We start from the raw sequence: 18,864 nt of genomic DNA, 5'->3' as shown, positions 1-18,864 counted from the left end.
ACCCTCAGGGTGACCTGCCACATCAGCGTGGAAAGGAACAGAAGAGAATGGGCTCTAGCAGCACATGGCTAAAATCTGAGTCCTGGCTTCGTGACCGTAGGCATTTGGCCGCTATGGTCTGTTTCTTCATGTTAAAGATGGGGTAACAGCTATCTTACCTATTTTACAGCCCTGTTGTGAGTTCCAAATGTGTTAAAGTGGAAAAACTCCCAGAACTCCCTCTCGTGCGTAAGGACCTCTTGTTAACATTATCTAAACCATGGAATACATTTACACGGGGTTTCGCATTTGAGCCATTTCCAGAGGCAGTTTTTACTGCTCTTAACAGGAGTTGACATGTAAGCTGTGTCCCCGTGACTTAGAGATTTCACATACAACTCACATGCTCTGTGCTCCATAGTAACGCGTAGCTCAGAAGATCTCCAGTCCGTTTTCTTTTTCTTAGATCTCTTGGCAAGTGGTCTGCAGAATATACTATAGATGGGAAGGAAATTTCATGAAGCCTGCAAACGCCTTCCATGTTAATAACACCGTTTCTGGTCCAACAATTCCACAGAGGTCAAGCTTAGCCAGCCTTCTCCTCACACATACAGCTGCGCTGTATTTACATGTGTCTATGGCTACTGATTGCAGATGAGTCTTGCTCTGTTATTTTGGGAATTTTTTTCTTCTTTCAGAAGATACTTTATTTTTTTCTCCCTACACTTCCCATGCTACCTACAGAGTTTCAGCTGATGACCTTCCCCTAGGCCTCACTTAGAAAAGAAAGACAAGTGGGGGACCTAATTCATTTTTCCACAGCCAAATATACACATCTGCAAGAGCGTGTGCCCAGACACTCCACCTTCTCTGCAGTTAGGATTAATGGAGCGCCTTCCTCTGGTATTATGGATCCCGTGTTCTCTCAACTTTTTAAAGACACCTCCCCAGAAATTATACATTACTCTCTACATTATTTTTTCAAATTTTAAATTAAATTTAATGGGTGACATTGGTTAATAAAATTATGCAGGTGTCAGGTGTATAATTCTATAATACATCATCTGTATATTGTATTGTTTGTTTATCACTCAAAGTCAAATCTCACAACTAATTCTTTGGGGAAGTGAAATATTGTTCAAAAGATTTTCTTCCTCTCTCCTAAATCCCTCATAAAAAATTCTCATTCTACAAGAGGTAGAATATGTTCTTCTGACGAAACACTAATATGTTAGACTTTGCAATGTGACTTCCTTTGAAAAATTAGTAAGACAGTGAAAATGACATGTGCCACCTCTTAGCAAGAGTTCTAGAGCAATTACATGGCTTTTCTGTTGCTGCTTTTCTCTCTCGCATGGGGAGTAATGACTCAGAGAGAGGACTCTGTTTCAGCCAGGAACACACACAGCCATGACCAGACGACAAAAGCCAAATTACTTAATGACACCAAGAGAGCAAATACGTACACAGTTTTAATCTAATGAGTTATTTCAGGTGTGGACAGTCTTGAATCTGGAGCCCATGTTCTTAACTTCTTCAAAGAGGACATACAGATGTCCAACAGACATATAAAAAAGATGCTCAACGTCACTAGTCATCACAGAAATACACATTAAAACCACAATAAAATGTCACCTCACACCTGTCAGAATGGCCATTGAGTGGCATTTAGTTACAAAGAGTTAAACAGCACTAAAAATAAATTAGTACAATAAAGTGTTGCAGGTATCAGTATAGACTCATATCCAGGATGGGATATTAAAGAGTGTATAATCCATTCTACTAAAAAAAAAACAAACAAACCCAAGACATATTTATAGAGTTGCTTTTAGAACTGACTGACCACAAAAGTGGAAAGTGTCCCAAGAGCCAAGGAAAAGTGGTAGCATAAGTAAAGACAGGGAGGTATGAAACATTCTGGAATGTTCTAGGAATCACAAGCATTTCAAAATGGGTAGAGTTTCCTATGTGTGATAGGTGTGGTGAGCGGGGGAGGCTTAGCTTAGAGCCTGTGGCATAGATTCCTTTCCTTTCTAAGTGACAGCTAGATTAAAACTGCATACTTGGTGTGCTATTTTAAATATCTGTATCTATGAGAAGTATATTCATTACACCCTGAATTCATATAAGACACGCCACTGCCCTCAGAAGCGGCTTTCGTGGATGCATCTCAGGGCCTAGGAGACAAGTGTCTTTATGGCGTCAGTATTGTAAACTCAGGCCTATAAAATGAGAGTAAAAGTTCGCATTGCATCCTAAAACTGACGTAGATCATTGTAGTAAAAAAATAAATGATACAGTACACTGGTGAGATTCCAGGCATGAGAGTATAATACAGGAATATAACGACTGAAAAACCATTTTAGGATGTCCTAGGATGGCCCCTTGACCCCAAGTCAAAAATGATCTCCACCCACCCTTGAGTAATTCTTTAAGTATCAGGCTTATTAGTTAGGGTGGGGAACAAAATAGACTCAGATCATTACTGTGAAGATAAACCAAAATGAGTTTTTAAGTTATGCGAAATATTAACATCGAATACATTTTGCCCAGACAAGGATTTATTTGTTTTTGACGTTGTAAATGGAAGACTATAATTGCAAATTGAGTTTATTATCAGTTTTATGTCAGCCTTTTTTTCCTGAACTTCTCACGGAGAACATTGATGAATAGAGATTTACAAATAGGTGTTCTCCATTTCAGAGATACAGCAAATGTTATTGTGGTGTAGAAAGCTGTTTTGTAAAGTAATATGAGCATCTGTGTTTCGAGAAATTTTTTCAACTAATACCAATCATTTTGCCAGCTAAGCTGTTTTTTTCTTTTCTTTTTACTCCAATTTTCTTTTAAAGAAACAATGCAGAAACCCTCTGAGACATGCCAGAAGCTGTTTAGCAATAAGAAAATTTGACTGTAAATTGTAAACTGGTATGTCCAGTCCAATGGCCTTTTTTGGTGTTGTTTTCCTATATTTTTCTACAAAATTAAACATTCATAGTTTCTCTCTCTCTCTTTCTTTTTCATTCAACAAATATTTATGAGTGCTTGGAATATGTTAAGAGCTGTTCTGGGCTATGGATTTATAGTGGTGAATTCAGTCCACATGCTTTCTGCCCTCGCATGTTATCTCACTTATATCACATCTCATTTAAACTTTACAAGACCCACTGCAACTAACGGTTTCAACTGCTGTTTCCTAGAAGAGGAAATTACACCTATAATCAGAGTGGCGTAAATCTGTCCAAGTTTACAAAGCTGACAGTTTTCCTCCTAAATTCCTTACTCTTTCATAGATACGATGATTTTCTAAAGCACCCATTTCCAAATTTTAATGTATCCTTTTAAATTATCTTTCTTCTTCATTGTCGATATCAATTCTGGGGGTAATAGCAGATCAGCAAATTTTTATAAACAAGTTGTTTTAAAAAAATCAGCTCATTGTTATCGCCGTGGTGAGGACCCTGGGCCCGGTGCTCATGGTTACGTGGCTGGGACGGGCCAGCAGCCTCCGCTCGAGCGCCCTGAACCGCCTTCAGCCCATCTCACCCCAGCCACGGGCGACAGTAGGAAAGCAAATCGACGGCCTCCCGCCGTCGCTGTTACTGCTGTTGATGGATAAATGTTACGGTGTTTTCTCCCCGTTATGTTTGATTCCTACATGTGTTACTGATTTTCTTAGCTCCCGACCTTACTGACGTCTAAAAGAACGCATTCATACTTGGTCTGTTCCATACGTTGCCCCTTTTTCCATCTCTAGGTTAAAATGAGTCTGTGTGCTTATCCTGGTCACTCGGTGTCACCTGACCCCCTGTGGCATTCCCAAGTGCTGGGACACTGTGTTCTCCCCAGTTAACAGAACAAACTCTTCTGCCAATGAATTCAGGCTGGTGGGCCCTGAAGCGTCCCTGAGCCCCTCCTTTGAATACTTGCCCGGAAATTCAAGCTCAGTGTCTTCTCCTGAATTCATTCCTTTCTCTTCAAACCTTGCAGTCTCTCGGTATATGACGGCACTCGACACGGCCATCTGCACACCAGTAACTCAGAAACTACCCTTGATCGCGCCCTTCCTTGACTTTTTCCTCCAGTGGCCTTCAACTTTTATCCATATTATCCAAACTCTCCCACGGTAAATGGTCCAAATCTCACCATTCACTTGAAATGACCCTCCTTGTGCAATGGAGTCTCAGATCAAAGTCTCTGCCCACGCTTCTGGCTCACTCAGGAGTTAACCCTACGAATGCTCTTGGGCCTCACACAGACCCCCCATCTCCAGTCCTCATTTCCTCCTTCCCATGTCAACTGCACGCTCTGGGAACCTATATTTATTTTCGTTAAACTCTGTAATGACATACTATTGCCTTATACCAGAATCCCCTTACCCCTGGATCAGTCCATCCAGAGCTGATGAAGTCTACTGGGGAAAAAACTGATTTGGTCTCTTTAATAGTTTCCTAACTGGACAGAGTCCTCATCAGCACCTAGAAATGCTCTTCTTCCTAATGCTCCCCCCATCCTGTCCTAGTGGGCGTTTCAAATGTTTTTCTCTTTTATTCTAACTGATGTCACTGCTAATCATCCATCATGTTACACAGGTGAACTCAATCTTTCCTTTAGTAACAAAAATATAAACCATCAAAATGAATGTCCCTCCACATTATGCCAACAACCTTAAAATTCTATCTTAACCTGTACCTCTTCTGACCTGTGTGTGTCAGACTATAAAGGGCAAGATGAACTTCCTCTGAATGAGGGTCATTTTCCCCTAGAGTCCAGTGTTACCTCTACCCACCGCCCCGATCCACGGCCTAGACTGTGAAGCCCAAGCTTACATATTGCAGAACAGGGAAGGGGGGGCATGGACAATATTCACACACATCCTCCGCTACTGTGAGGCGAGGCAGGGACTCAGAGAGAGAGCCTTATGAGAAGAAAGCATAGAAAACACCCTAAAATTATCGAAGGCAGCAGCGTCTTACTTCATCCAGGCAGAAATTACGACACTATCATATGCCATCTCTCTCTCAAGGTAAAATAGTTAAAACTTTGGGAAAATATGTTGGAAAACAGCATCTCCCCATTTCATCATTCTCAATTTTGAAACAATGCTTAGGGCACATTCTCAATCATCCATGTCTCATAAGAGTCTAGCTGCATGTTGGCATATTTTCAAGAAGGCATATGGATAATTCTTTACTTTTAATTCCAAAAAATAAATTATCTATCCTCAAGTAAAATATGTAATAGAGTTAAGGTGATGCTTTATAATTTCTTTAACATCTTTTCAGACTCATAGGAGACTAATTATTCATTAATTCTGCCAAAAGATTATTGGAACCCGAAGATTTATGTTTTCAGAGGGCATAGGGGGATAGATGGTGATGGAAGGAGACTTCACTTGTGGTGGTGAATACACAATACAATATACAGATGATGTATTGTAGAATTGTACACCTGAAACTTATACATAATTTTATTATTAATCAATGTCACCCCAATAAATTCAATAAGAAAGGATAATAAAAGGACATGATCTATTTAAAATAATATGTTTTTTCCATTTATACAGTCTTTTCTGAAATCTAGCATACTCTTCTGTGTATCTATTTATTCTTATCATGTATTAATTATATTTAGATTAACATAACAAGAATATAGGTATGCAAATGCATGTAACTTATATACTACATATATCTCACTTTACAACAATCATTAATAGATTTTTTTTATTATAAGGACCACTCATCCAATATCTTCTCTTCTGTTTGATATTAAATTCTACTGTATCCTAACTAAATCTGGCAAAAAGTAATATTCATCTATAAAAAAGATAGCTGAATCAAGAGCTCTAGGAACTCACTAAACAATGCATTTCCTATATCATTTCACTTTACATCATAGTTGAAATTGATTGATCTGATAGTCTAGAAGGCTAATATGTGTGAGCTGTGGTATATGGGAAATCTCTATACATTCTGCTAAAAAAGATTGGTGGTTGCCAGGGGTTAGAGGCAAGGAAGGTGAGTTCATATAGGATCAAGGTTCATGAGACACAGACAATAACTGTAACTAATTCTCAATGTAATCAACCAAGAAATATTCCAGGTCAAGTAGTTATATAAATACCCAAAAAAAAAAAAAAAAAAAAGATTTTTTAAAAAAATGTGACTTATATTTGCTAAACTTTCCCAAAGTTATTTTTACTTACACTTGCTTCTGTTTGCCATTGTTCCCCAAATTTTATTGAAATATCTTTGCAATTAGAGTAGTTTATTTTCCTTTTCTTTAACATAAACATTTAATGAAAGAGAAAGACCACAGAATCATAGTTTAAAAAAAAATCCTATAATTTTATGAAGTTTTGATAGGAATCAAGAGAAGGTGAGGGTTAAGAAAACAACCTTGCCAACTGTGCAGGAGTCAATCTACCCTCCCTACCCCAACACTTACTATGCTTGTAAACGTGTACAAAGGATTTCTCTGCATTTTCTCGTCTTGAAAATCAGAATGATAATTGCATCCAGTTCATAGGTTTGTGTGAGAATTAAGTGTGTAGATGCATGAAAAAAACTCTTAGTGGAGGCATCGCTGAGCAAATATCTCCTATTTTGATTTTTAATATGTTACCATAAAGAATATATTGACTTGTTTTATTATTATCATTTTTCTTTTGAAATAATTTAGACTATCAAGTAAGACCTAAATGACAGATGAATTAAAGTCTGACAAAAATCATTCAGGTTGTTTCAGTAAACCTCCCTACCAAATTCTGTGATCACAAAGATGATAGTTTTCACTGTAACTGGGCTATTCCTGTGTATTTATTACAAGATATACTAATTGGGAGTATTCAAAACAATCACAGGAAGTTTGTAATGAACTCTTCAGCCAGAAGGATGCAAGGCGAGATTTGTTTCCAAGCTGTATGTTAAATGTGTAGGATTTTAAACTCAACAGTTCATCAAAAATGTTTGAGAGAAAAATATACAGAAAAAAAGTATTCTGGAAAATTATCTGTGAGATAATATCGCCTGCAGATTCTCCCAGTGAAAATGACATTTTCCCCACACTTCTTTATCGTCTCTATGTTTCAGGGATAAATGGAAATGAAATTTTGACATCAGCAGTTATCATAATGATATTGCCAGAAAGAAAAACTGAATGCAGGAAAGCAATCTTGATAGGGAGAAACTGATGCCAGCCACATCCACGCTGACAAGGCACAGAACCGTATGGAAAGCAATAGTTGTGAAAAAATTCAGATAGTAACACAATGCGTGTGGAGGGATTATGTAAATCCTATTTCCTATTTCCCTCTAAAAGTTTCCAATTCTTAGTAGACGATTTCAATGGATAAATTAGGCCTGATTGGAATAAAAATCAGTTTAACTTGGAAAAGATGGGTGTTTGCATATTACGATGTAAGAAAATGTAGTTGTCAAAATAAAAGGGTTGAACAGCAGTGTTAGTTAAGCAAGCTACAGTTAACATGGAGTTATCTCCCACATTTTGATTCTACATATTTTCTTTTGATTTATTTAGTACCCACGCAGAGGCCTTGAGAAGTGATTCATTGTGCTGATAGACGTGGGCGGTGGAACTGCATCACTGCACAGAAAATGCATTAACTGATATGATAACATAGGCATAAATGTAATAGGATTCATTACTACCAAGATATAGTGCTATGATGCCTATAAACTCTTTCTCTGGCTTTAAAAATGTTTCTTAAATAGAAATTTCACCGAGATTCCAAACCTATACAGTTTTACATTCTTGTCAATAAGTAAACTGATTTTAATAATCTCAAAAGGCAAAAAATTATTTCTGTTCCACTCTACATGATATCTTTTTATGTATGATTAAAATGTAAATCAAAACAATGTGTGTATGTGCCCAAGCATATGAGTCTATTTCTACCTCTAATCTCACATCCCTACAATGTTTTGTTTGGCCCACAATTGTAACTGTTCCACTGGAAAACTGATCTACATTAAGAAAGTGTGATCCAGGGTTATTCAGAGAAAGAGATCCACTCTATGTACTATATATACAAAAGGAGATTTATTGAGAAGAATTTTCTCACGAGAATACTGGGACTGAGAAGTCCCATGATCTGCCATCTGCAAGCTGGAGACCCAAGAAAGCCAGTGGTATAAGGTGGACCAGGACGTCCTGAGAAACAGGGGAGTCAATGATGTTAAGTCCCAGTCTAAGGGCTGGAGCTGGTGAGATGAGATGTCCCAGCTCAATCACGGGGGCAGGAAAAAAGAGGTGGACTTCTCCTTCCATTTCTTGTTCTAGCCAGGCCCTCACCAGGTTGGATGAAGTCCACCCACACTGCCGATGGCCATCTGCTTTACTGAGTCCACTCAGTCAGATGTTAATCTCATCCAGAAAAACGCCCATAGACACACTCAGAAATAGCATTTGATCTGGGCACCCCAAGGCCAGTCTGATTGACACAAAAAATAAAGCATCACACCAGCTGTACTGACCTCTAGAAGACTCAAGAATGCATAGACTCTCCCACTTTTGACCCCATATCTTGGTTTGTATATGAGGTTTTTCATTCCTTGAAGTTTTACTAGTTTTCCATTGATCCTATATTATCTCATAGCTTTTAGCCCATGTTGACATTGACTTTCCTCTATCTTGATTCCCTCCCTACTTGCTTCTCTGTATTTTCCAAGAGAATGCAAGTTCATGGAATGAAACTGTGAGGGTTGGGTGGAGGGAGTCAATGGGAAAAAGACAAAGGGACATCTGTAATACTTTCAACAATAAAGATAAATTTTAAAAAAAGAAAATGGTGAGGGTGAGCATGGTGATAGTTAACATTTACTAAGAGATTACTATGTGCACAGCATCATTCAATAACCTCACACTAAAACAGAGGATAGTAACGGATTTCTATTCAGGTCTCATACTTCCATTTCCACATTCAAGGGATTCCTATTTTCACAGTGTTAGGATTTGTTGATTCTACTTGATAAAATCTTGATGCCCGCCTACTGTGTGGTAATCTTACCAGACCCCCAAAGAAAATAATAGAATTTCAAACAAGCAGTTTAGGAATTACTGCCAGTTCTTGATCAGGTCAGAAGATCTTTCTATACAGCCCTGGGTGATTCAGTTGCCAGTCTCTAGTCAGTTAGATTACTCCCTTTTATTTAAAACAGATATTATGTCTTTAAAATTATAGTCTTAATTACTTGCTTTAGGATTATTTTTACACTTGATGTTCAGACTTTCCTTCTAGGATTGTCCAACTTCCCTGCATTCTATTTCTCATTGCATTAGCATGTGTCTATTAGAGTTAAACTCACTTTTTGTTTCTGTGTATATTTTCTCCTTTGACTTGAAAGATAGTTTTTCCCAGCATGCACCTCAGAGAAGACCTTTAATTTATCTCAACACTTTGAAGATATTACATGAACATCTTCTGGCTTTAATGTTTCCCGATGAGTAACTATTTTTCTCATTATCTTCACTTTGTAATTGTACCTTTTCCTCTGGTGACCTGGTGACTTTTGGGCTTTTAAAGCTTTGCCTTTGGTGCTTGCAGTATAAATAAGATGTGGCTAGTTGTACATTTTACCTGTCTTAATCAGAAAAACTTTTGCCTTCCAGATTTGTGAAATCATGTCTTCTTCAATACTGAAAATTCTCATCCATTTCTCTCTCCTTAAATCTATTTTTTTTTAAATTTCTAAGTTAGACTTTCATTTCTTGTTCTACCTTTAGACCCTGAGGGTCCCCTTTATGGGGGTTTTATCTGTAAGAAGTATCTCAGGGTCAGTTTCCCCACTCAGTAGGCCTCACGGACTAGTCTTGATAGCTTTTTAATACTAAGGTGATATTTCACAATTCTCTGAAATGTATTTTTTATAGTGTCTGTTAATTGCTGCCACCGATGGTTTTAAAATGTCTCCTTATGGGAAATTTCCTGTAGTGGTACGCAGCAAATACTTTTTTAATATTTTAGGTTGTGTGAGCATTGTTGGACTCTATCTGTGTGCAAGACATCTGTATCTACATTTTCTTCTTTTTTAAAAAAAATAGAATAAGAACTGATATCTTGTACTGGAGGATTTGGATGTTACTGTGTCCATGCATTTCAGACAAAGCTTCTGGTTAAGGAATGATGATCCTTTATTCGTCCCTGCTGGGATATCTGAACATGGATGGTCACCCGGTGTGGCACACTAACTACTTCTATTTAAGTCAAAGCAAAGAAAACTCTTTCCACTGAGAAAAAAATATTTCCCCAATACACCTTTAGAACAACAAAAAAGGAGATACATTTAATGCGTAACTGTCTTGGTGAAATTCATTTCAGATTAGTCATTCGTACTTGTAAACTGAGCTTCTTTTCATTGGCTTTCTTGTTTCACTCAATGGGCAGATATGTAAAGACATCTATACAATGGAATCTGCGATATTTCTTCTGGAAGATATTTTCCAGGTGCTGCTTAAACGGTGCTTGGTGTGAGGTCTGCTTGGTCATGACTCAGGACAAATGCAGTTGCCTAAGCTCCGCGATGAACAATCAGGAAATCCTCACCTTGGGCAAGGGTTCCTAATTGCCTCATTGAAACTTGCATTGGCTGAAAGAGTTGCTCCTTTAAGGTTCTTTTCAAGCAACCATTCAACCGAAACTTTTAGTTCAATAGAAATTACTATTTTATCTGATAATGCAATAAATATCATCCAACAAATGCTCTGGCATTTGCCTCATATTTTTGTTTTTTCTTAATCAAACTAAGCAGTAAATGATCTTGTGCATTAAAGATCTTAGTCCATTTAAAACTTACAGTTTATGCATTTCTGAAATTTCTCACTTAATATTTTGGACCATGGTTGACCGGGGATAAGTGAGACCTTGGAAAGTGAACCCACAGATAAAGTGGGTGGGGGAAGCACTACTGTGTAGATTTGCTTTTCATGCTCAGAACTTGAGGCCATAAGTTGTGTGTGTCTAGGAAGTATGATGACATTTTTCTCAAAATAAAACACATGAGTTCCCTGTTGTTCAGGAAAAAACCAGAGAAGTCCATTTCTTCGCACTGAGAGTTCTGATTGCATCAGAAAGCCCCGGGTGAGAAGACGAAAGCAGCCACAATCGACATGGAGATGGAGCTGAAATATTCCTCTTGGCAGCAGCTCAATTTTAAAATTATCAACACAGTAATCTGAGGAAATATATGTATCAGGTTTCGCATTTAACAATGACTGTGATTTTAAAAACTTATTGCATTCGAGAGAAAAACCATGCTTCACACTGTAAAAGTTTAGCATTCTAGTAGGCTCTAGGAAGTGTTACCTCCCATTAAGTGGATAATTCATATATTTTATACCTATTTCTGTCTTAGCAGCTAGAATTTGGAAACGGATAGCACTAAGTGCACATTTTCATTACTTTCGTAGTCCAATGTTTTTAAATACATTGTCATTTAAATTATTTGATGGACTAAATCCCATGAGTGATCCAAGAGAGTTATGTACATGATCTGGTTTGTGGACTATAAATGAATACATAAGTATTTCTTATTTATTGTACCATTTCTACTTTCTTTAGAATTTTCTTTTTTCCCTTTCCTTTCTGTATAATTATAGCTCTGGTAATATATTAAGAAGCCTTTTATGTATTTCTTTCTATCATACCACTTTCCTTTTTCATTCTCAAAATTAAGAAATGGGGACTGGGATTTTCCTCTCTCCTTTGTGTTTCTCTTGTGGTGACCATCTGAGAACTATTTTTAAAATTAATCTTTCAAAGAATAAAACTTTTTTTTTTTTTAAAAAGAAGATGTTCAGGGTAATTACTGAGGGGACAGCTTAAGAGTTCCTAAGTGCTAGGAAGGGGGAATTCACGATGACTGGATTAATTAAGCATTGTGAAACGGCACTGGGGATAAGATAGAATTAGTCCTGTGTGCGCACAGCTGGTTACCATAAGTCCCCGTGTTCACTGGTCAGGAAAGCGTCCTCCTTAAGCTCAGCGAGAGCCTGACATCCCGAGTTTGTCTGAGCTCCACGGTCCTTATCAGCTTCAGTTTACCAGAACCTCTGTGAAGGAGCCTGGTGCTAATTTTGAAATCTCCTGGGAAAGAGCTGCTGTAATTGGAAATGTTTACTTCAGGATCCCCAGCCTTTGAAAGGCAGTAAAAGATAAAGCTATGTTTCAACCATTACTTGGATATTTTATATATTAACGCCACAAAGGAAAAAAATAACAGCTCTGATTTGAACTCAGAAAGATGCTATGCACTTAGAATGAGAAAAAAATTAATCAATTGGAAGCATATGGATAGTGATGATGATGATGATGATGATGACGATGGTGATGATGACGGTCGTGCTGGTGGTGGTGATGCGCCGCTGAAGGCTTCTTTGGCATGTGCTGAGTAAGCTCTGTGCTGAGATTTCAGCATCTGTTGACTCATATTTTGTCCTTGAAGCAACCTCGTGAGTTGAGTACTGTTATTTTTTTCATTTTGTGGGTCATTAAACAAAACATAACAATGTTGGCACAGCTGGTGAATGGCAAAGACTATTCATTAAATCTAATTATATCAAATCAAGAGGATGGAACCTCTATCCAGGGCTGGCAGTTATGTAAGGCAGCAAATGACCCAACTTTTTATAATACTTAACGATATCAGTAGTTGATGTGTGTGTAACATTAAATACTGAAAACATTTTAAACTAGGGATTTTTTTGTGAGAAATTTAGTGGGAAGTCAGTTTAGGATTTAACTTTCTCAAAATCAGCAAGGCTACCGGTTCCTTTGTTTGTCTGCCCTAAACTGCTGGTCCGGGTTTCTGGACTTGATAATCTCTCACCGGCTACCTTTGTTGAACACTCATGTTTCCCTTTTTGTTAAGTCCCCCAAGACTTAATTGTGTAGAATATCCTCACTCCAGTGTAGGGGTATAATTGGAACGTAATCTTATTCCAGCCAAGAAATAATTTTAAATTGAACGTAACCTCTAACATTTAGTCACTATTTTTTGATACACAATCTTCCTCCCTTGCTCCTCAGTATTTCCTAGACTTACTTATCTCCTCCATGCTCATAACTCAGGACAAAAAAAGCAGATCCCCCCTATATCCTGTCTACCTGAGAAACTCTTCAAGTTCAAAGATACAAATAGGCTGAAGGTAAAGAGATGGAACAGGATACATCATGCAAACAGGAATCTTAGGGCCAGAAGGGCTAAATTAATAACAGTCAAAATAGACTGTAGGGCAAGAAATATAATGAAACAAAGATACATTTCATAGTGATAAAAGAGCCTAGGTGCTAGACAAATGCATAAATTATAAATGCGCATGCATCTTATAAAAGAGCTTCAAAATATATGAAGCTAACCCTGATGAAACTGAAAGGAGGCTTATACACTTCCCCAATGATACTCAGATATTTCAATATGCCAACTCGATAATTGGAAAAAAAGCAGACAGGCAATCACTAATTTCTTAGAAGATGAACAGCGCTATTATTCAACTTGAACTGGCACTTGTAAAACACTCCAGCCAAGTAGAGCCAAATGCACAGTCTTCTCAAATACATGTAGAATAGTCTATAGAGAGAACATGCGATGGCCATAAACAATCTCAATGGATGCTAAAAGGACTGAAATCATACAAATAAAATGGTACGTATTCACATGGGAATTTAATTAGGAATCAATACAGGAAAAATATTTAGGAAATCTCCAAATACTTGGAAAGTAAATACGGAATATATATTCAGATAAGCTGTGGGTCAAGGAAAAGTCACAAGGAAAATTAGAAAATATTATGATCACGATGAACATATTTGAACTTTCGTGATGCAGCTAGAGCAGTTGAGGAAATTTTAGAATTTTAGATGCTAACCATAGAAAGGAAGTAAGCAGAGCCCTTTTCAAGGTGGAAAGCCAGAATCCACAATGAAAATATAATACACATCAAGGTTCATGTACCAATGTACAAAGCAACCACATTTATAATAAAAAATTACAGAAAATGCAAGAAAAATAGAAACCCCCTAATACCAAGATATTTTAATACAGCATTCTTAGTACAAGAAAGAGCAAATGGACAAACCATAAATAAGGAGAGAGTAGATCTAAAAACACAATCAAGAAAGTTAATCTCATTGAGTTATTGTATATGAAATTCTATACTTGATCATAGAAAATGCACATTCCTTTTATGGGCCTATAAAATATTCAAAGAGCAGAGAAAGATGCCCCACACAAGATTCAACAGATACCTGGAAACTCATCACATGAAGTCCATGTACAGCCAAGACATGCGTACAATAGTTCCAATGAAATAAATAGGCTTTTGCTTTTCCTATAATACCTTCATCCCTCCACTTCGGCCTGAAGCAGCTGAGTGGAGCATGGGCAGGAGTCAGACTAGTTGTGCCTTCCCCTCCCCGGTGGTTAGTTCTTCAATGAGTTACAGGTTAACTTTAGCTAGAGGGAGGGTAAAGGAGCTAAGGGAAATACTACACTTAGGTTGAGATGTTCTTTTATTATTGAGCTATTATTCTAAAAAATTATTGGAAATTTTTAGAATACGCATGAAGTAGATTCTATAAATTGAAGACCTAGGAAAAGGAAATTTGGCTTATTTGAAGACAATTATTTGAGGAAAAAGGAAAAATTAATGTATATATCTCACTGAGTTTAGAATATCTCATACATTGTTTATACATTGAAGTGTTTTATGCAAGAAAGTAGGAAGATACTTTTAATTTTAGTGAGATAATTTCTAGCCACACCTTGGCTAAGGGTGGTAATGTAAGAGTTGAGACTGAAAATGAATTAGGAATCTACCCCTGTAGCCCATGGATACTAGAGATGATTGGGTTGTAAATCAAATAACCAAATGAACATATGGAAAGAAGAGGGCATATATTTAAGAAAAAAGATGACTAGAAATTGTAAAACTATTCACTACACGTGGGAAACCTGTAAAAGTCCCTTCTCATTTAGGTGATGGTGCGTGGTGGCGCAATTAGTTTGTATATTTATGTTAGTTCAAGGTAGCCAACCTGGCCTCCTCTAAGGAGAGATATTAAGGAGTTGAATACATGTGTCTGGATGCTGAGGAAACTGCAGAGTAAGAATAAAGTTAAAGGGCTGGTGATTTCATGGGTTATAATTAAAAAGCAGGGGCTTGAGAAATTCATATAGGAGCAGTGTATGGAAGTAGTGGGGAAAAGGGCCAGGGAGAAACGCAATCCGCACTCTACGTGGTCAGATGCTTAATAGTGATCTATGTGATTCTGAATGAGATAAATGAATGATCCTTTGTCTCCTAAGATTGCCTCCATAATATATAAACCTACAGTTCCACACTTTAATAACTGTTTTTTCCTTTGGACATTTATTTTGGCAGCATCTTTTTTGGCCTCTATCGTGACTTTAACTCTTGCGCATTTCAAATGAAATGTATTTTCCGTATATTATTTATTTGCTTATTTTTTATTTTAAACTGGCTCACATTTTGCTTTCAGAAACTGTAACTAACTTTTAACTTTTCTATTTTCTTTCCTTCCTCTTTTCTAGAAAATAGAGCGATAGCTTATTTTGGGACCTGGTAAAATAGATGCTGGAATATATTTCGCTAATGTGATTTTAGTTTTTAAATTATGATTCTTATAACTGAGCACCTACTTAGGGTTAGACATTAGGCGGGATCACTTTGGAAGTAAGCAGAAAGTGTGTTTTCAAATGAGTCAGACTGTTTTAAACTATATCCAATATCTTGTTGTACACGGTTTCCATTCAAGTCAACAAATTATATTGAAGGTGCTATAAACAATCTTGGCTCTGGGAATAAAATTATAGTTAAACGCTTATCAGTGAGGTACTCACATTTTGGAGGGTTGAGAACACAATGTAACAACTTAAGAAGCACTTTTCACTGAACCATTGATTAGGGCCATGATTACCCAAACTTAAGGGACTCTAGATAGTCACTAGTTGAGTCTTCTGTTGTATAGAGGAGTCCAGTAACCAATGTTATATATCATAGACAACACGTCCGATTGTTAATGCTCAGTTTTTGTCTTGGATTGAGCAGCGATGAGGTGGTGGTAGGGGGGTGGGGGCAATATAAAAATGTAAGAAAGATTTTTCAACAGGAATAGAATGTGTGCCAATTTTAGATAGGTGTACAGCTTTGCTTGCAGATGTTGAATATTGACTGAGGGTTAGTAAAAGCGCTCTAGAAAGAAATAACGCTTGATTCCTTGCAGGACTTATTATGACCCAGAGTCAAAGATCCCTTGGGTATTTGAGACTGGGAAATACTTAGCTCCCTTGTGTTAACTTACTTATCGCAGCAAAGCTAAAGGGGAAATTCTGGCGAGGCACTCTGGGCTGTCTATGCTTTCTAGTACCCAGGCTTATTCATAACATTAACTATTTCCATGGTATCCCAAAGTCACAGAATATCAGAATTTAGAAGGCAGAACACTCCCCTCTAGTTCCGTCCTTAAGACTCTCCATTAATTCAGCTTCTTCCTAAAAATAGGAAGAAACACAGATGCAAGGAGCAGGCAGGTATATGTGGCCTTGTTTGATTTATTTATTCATGACCAAGTTGCAATTAATATATAAGAGACAGAGAGACTATAAAAGGGCCTGTATTCTACTATCCGCCTACCACCTAGCGTCTATGTGCCTCCCTCCCTCCCTACCATCTATCCATCCATCCACCTGCTACAGATCAGCCTTTGACTTCAGTTTCTTTCTCGCCTCCACATCTTCGCTTTCTAACAATCACCAGTAGAGACAGCAAATGGGAATGAGCTACACGGGAATCAAGCGGGGAAGCAGCACTCAAAATCCAAAAGAGCTGGGAAATGGGAAGACAGCAGAAAACCAAGTAGCGCCATAGCTGAGGGCTGTGTCTGAGAAGCCTGGGGCTCGTCCTCAGCCCCACAGGCCACTGAGAAGTCCTAAGTGGATTTGCATGTTATTAGTTTCATCTTGCGGGAAGCAGGGAGGGCATGTTAGAAACGGGGATGGACAAGATTAACCCACTGCTTTGTGCAAATTAATATCGTAAGCCCAGGCAATGCAAATATAAAAGAAAATCATGACTTTATATGATCAAGAGAAACTTGCATTGTTTTTATAAACAGAACAAACTAACGTCAATGTAAAACTTGAAACAATGAACACTTCCAGAATATTTTGCTTTTTAGCTTTCACATCACAAGTAAATATTTAAGTGTAGCAAGATTTGTTATTACTTAAGCTTTTAATTTAAAGGCAGAGTTATTAATCTTAATCAAAATAAATTTAAACCAGCCTCAGAAGTCCAAATACTATATACCTCACACAGGAAAATTTTTGCTCAGTCATCTAAACTGTCCTGAAATTCTAAGAAAAAAAGCATCATACCTCACAATTTATTTTGGCTAAGCATGGGAATTTACATGACATACAGAAGAACCAACAAAGAGATGACAGGACCGTAAGGATGAGCCCAAGCACCAACTACTTCCAGTATCTTCCCCTTGCAATGGGCAGGATCATCACACGTTAGAGCTTCTAACGGCTGAAACGGTCGGCTCTTCAGCTCTACACCACCTTGGTCACTTTTCCTTAGATTAGTGCGAAAAGCTCACTTGGAAGTAAGTCTGCTTAGAATTTCATCCTGACAAGACGCTTTCTGTGCGGCGGATTTTGGATGAGCTGATTTACAGTCTGTAATTTTCAGCTACATTATCTACAAGAGAAATAATTTCCATTGAATATTTTAAGTGGAGCCAGACTGTGGATACGTTCCTCACTGAGTCTGCATTATTCTGACTCCCCTAAAACAGCCTTCAGAGAGTTACCAAGTTGACAATACCATTTGCTGAATTTTACTCTTTTGTGGGGAGCAGGGCGAGGACTTTTCTACCAGTTGGGTGTCCTATCATGGAACCCTATTGTAGGTTAGTGCAAAGAGTTATGTATCATTAACAAATGCAGAAGTGTTTTCATAATCGACCGATTCAAGGAAAAGTAGCTCCTAGCTCTTTCTCTTCAGCACAGAGGAAACATTAGACTTAGGGGGTAAATATCCCAAATTGACAATTTTGCATAGTCTATTATTTTTAAATTTACCTACTATTTCATCATCTGAACAACAGCAAAAACAACATATGCCTCACCTAATACGACGTTCATATAATTAAAGACTTGCTCTGTTCTCCCCCAAAACAGCAGACGGAATCCCATTTAATTGTATAATTCTGCGGGTGCTATTCAGAGTTAATAGCTCAATCACAACTCCCCTTCCACATCCAGAAATAAGTATCAAAATATACGTAATTCAGTGTTTAGTTATACAATCATAATTATATCATTTGTATATAACTGTATAATTCACAACCAATTTTAACACATCTTACATTGGGTAGGATGGCATAGAAAAAGGAAGGGTTCGGTGAATACACAATATCACTGACATCTAAACCCGGCCAGTGTGCACAGCATCTCATCCCTCAGCTGCGTGGCTGGTTACACGTGGTATTGGAAATCCACGAGCCCGGCCGTGCTCTTTGCCCTTACCCGGCACTTTACCTTATTTTGGTTATTGACGGGGACACGTGACCCATTATTTTACCATGAAAATCCATGCAATTCGTGTGTCTCGTCTGAACTGAGCTGCTACAGGCCCGGAGGCACCCGTCTGCCCCCACTGTGCAGCTGCCCAGGGTTTCCGCGGATACACTGGCCTCAGGAGGACGCTCTGACTGTTGGTTCGTTGGCACAGAGTCCTCAGAAGCATGACGACTGTCCCAACTTCCGACGCATGGGCACGAGCCTCAGTCAGTGGGGAAGCCCTGGAAACTCAGCCTTTCAGCGTCAGCCACCGACTGCT

Source organism: Miniopterus schreibersii (assembly GCF_964146895.1).
Source record: "Miniopterus schreibersii genome assembly, chromosome: 10".
NCBI lineage: Eukaryota > Metazoa > Chordata > Mammalia > Chiroptera > Miniopteridae > Miniopterus > Miniopterus schreibersii.
The sequence above is the reverse complement of the archived record's forward strand: the minus strand, read 5'-3'. Positions refer to the sequence as shown.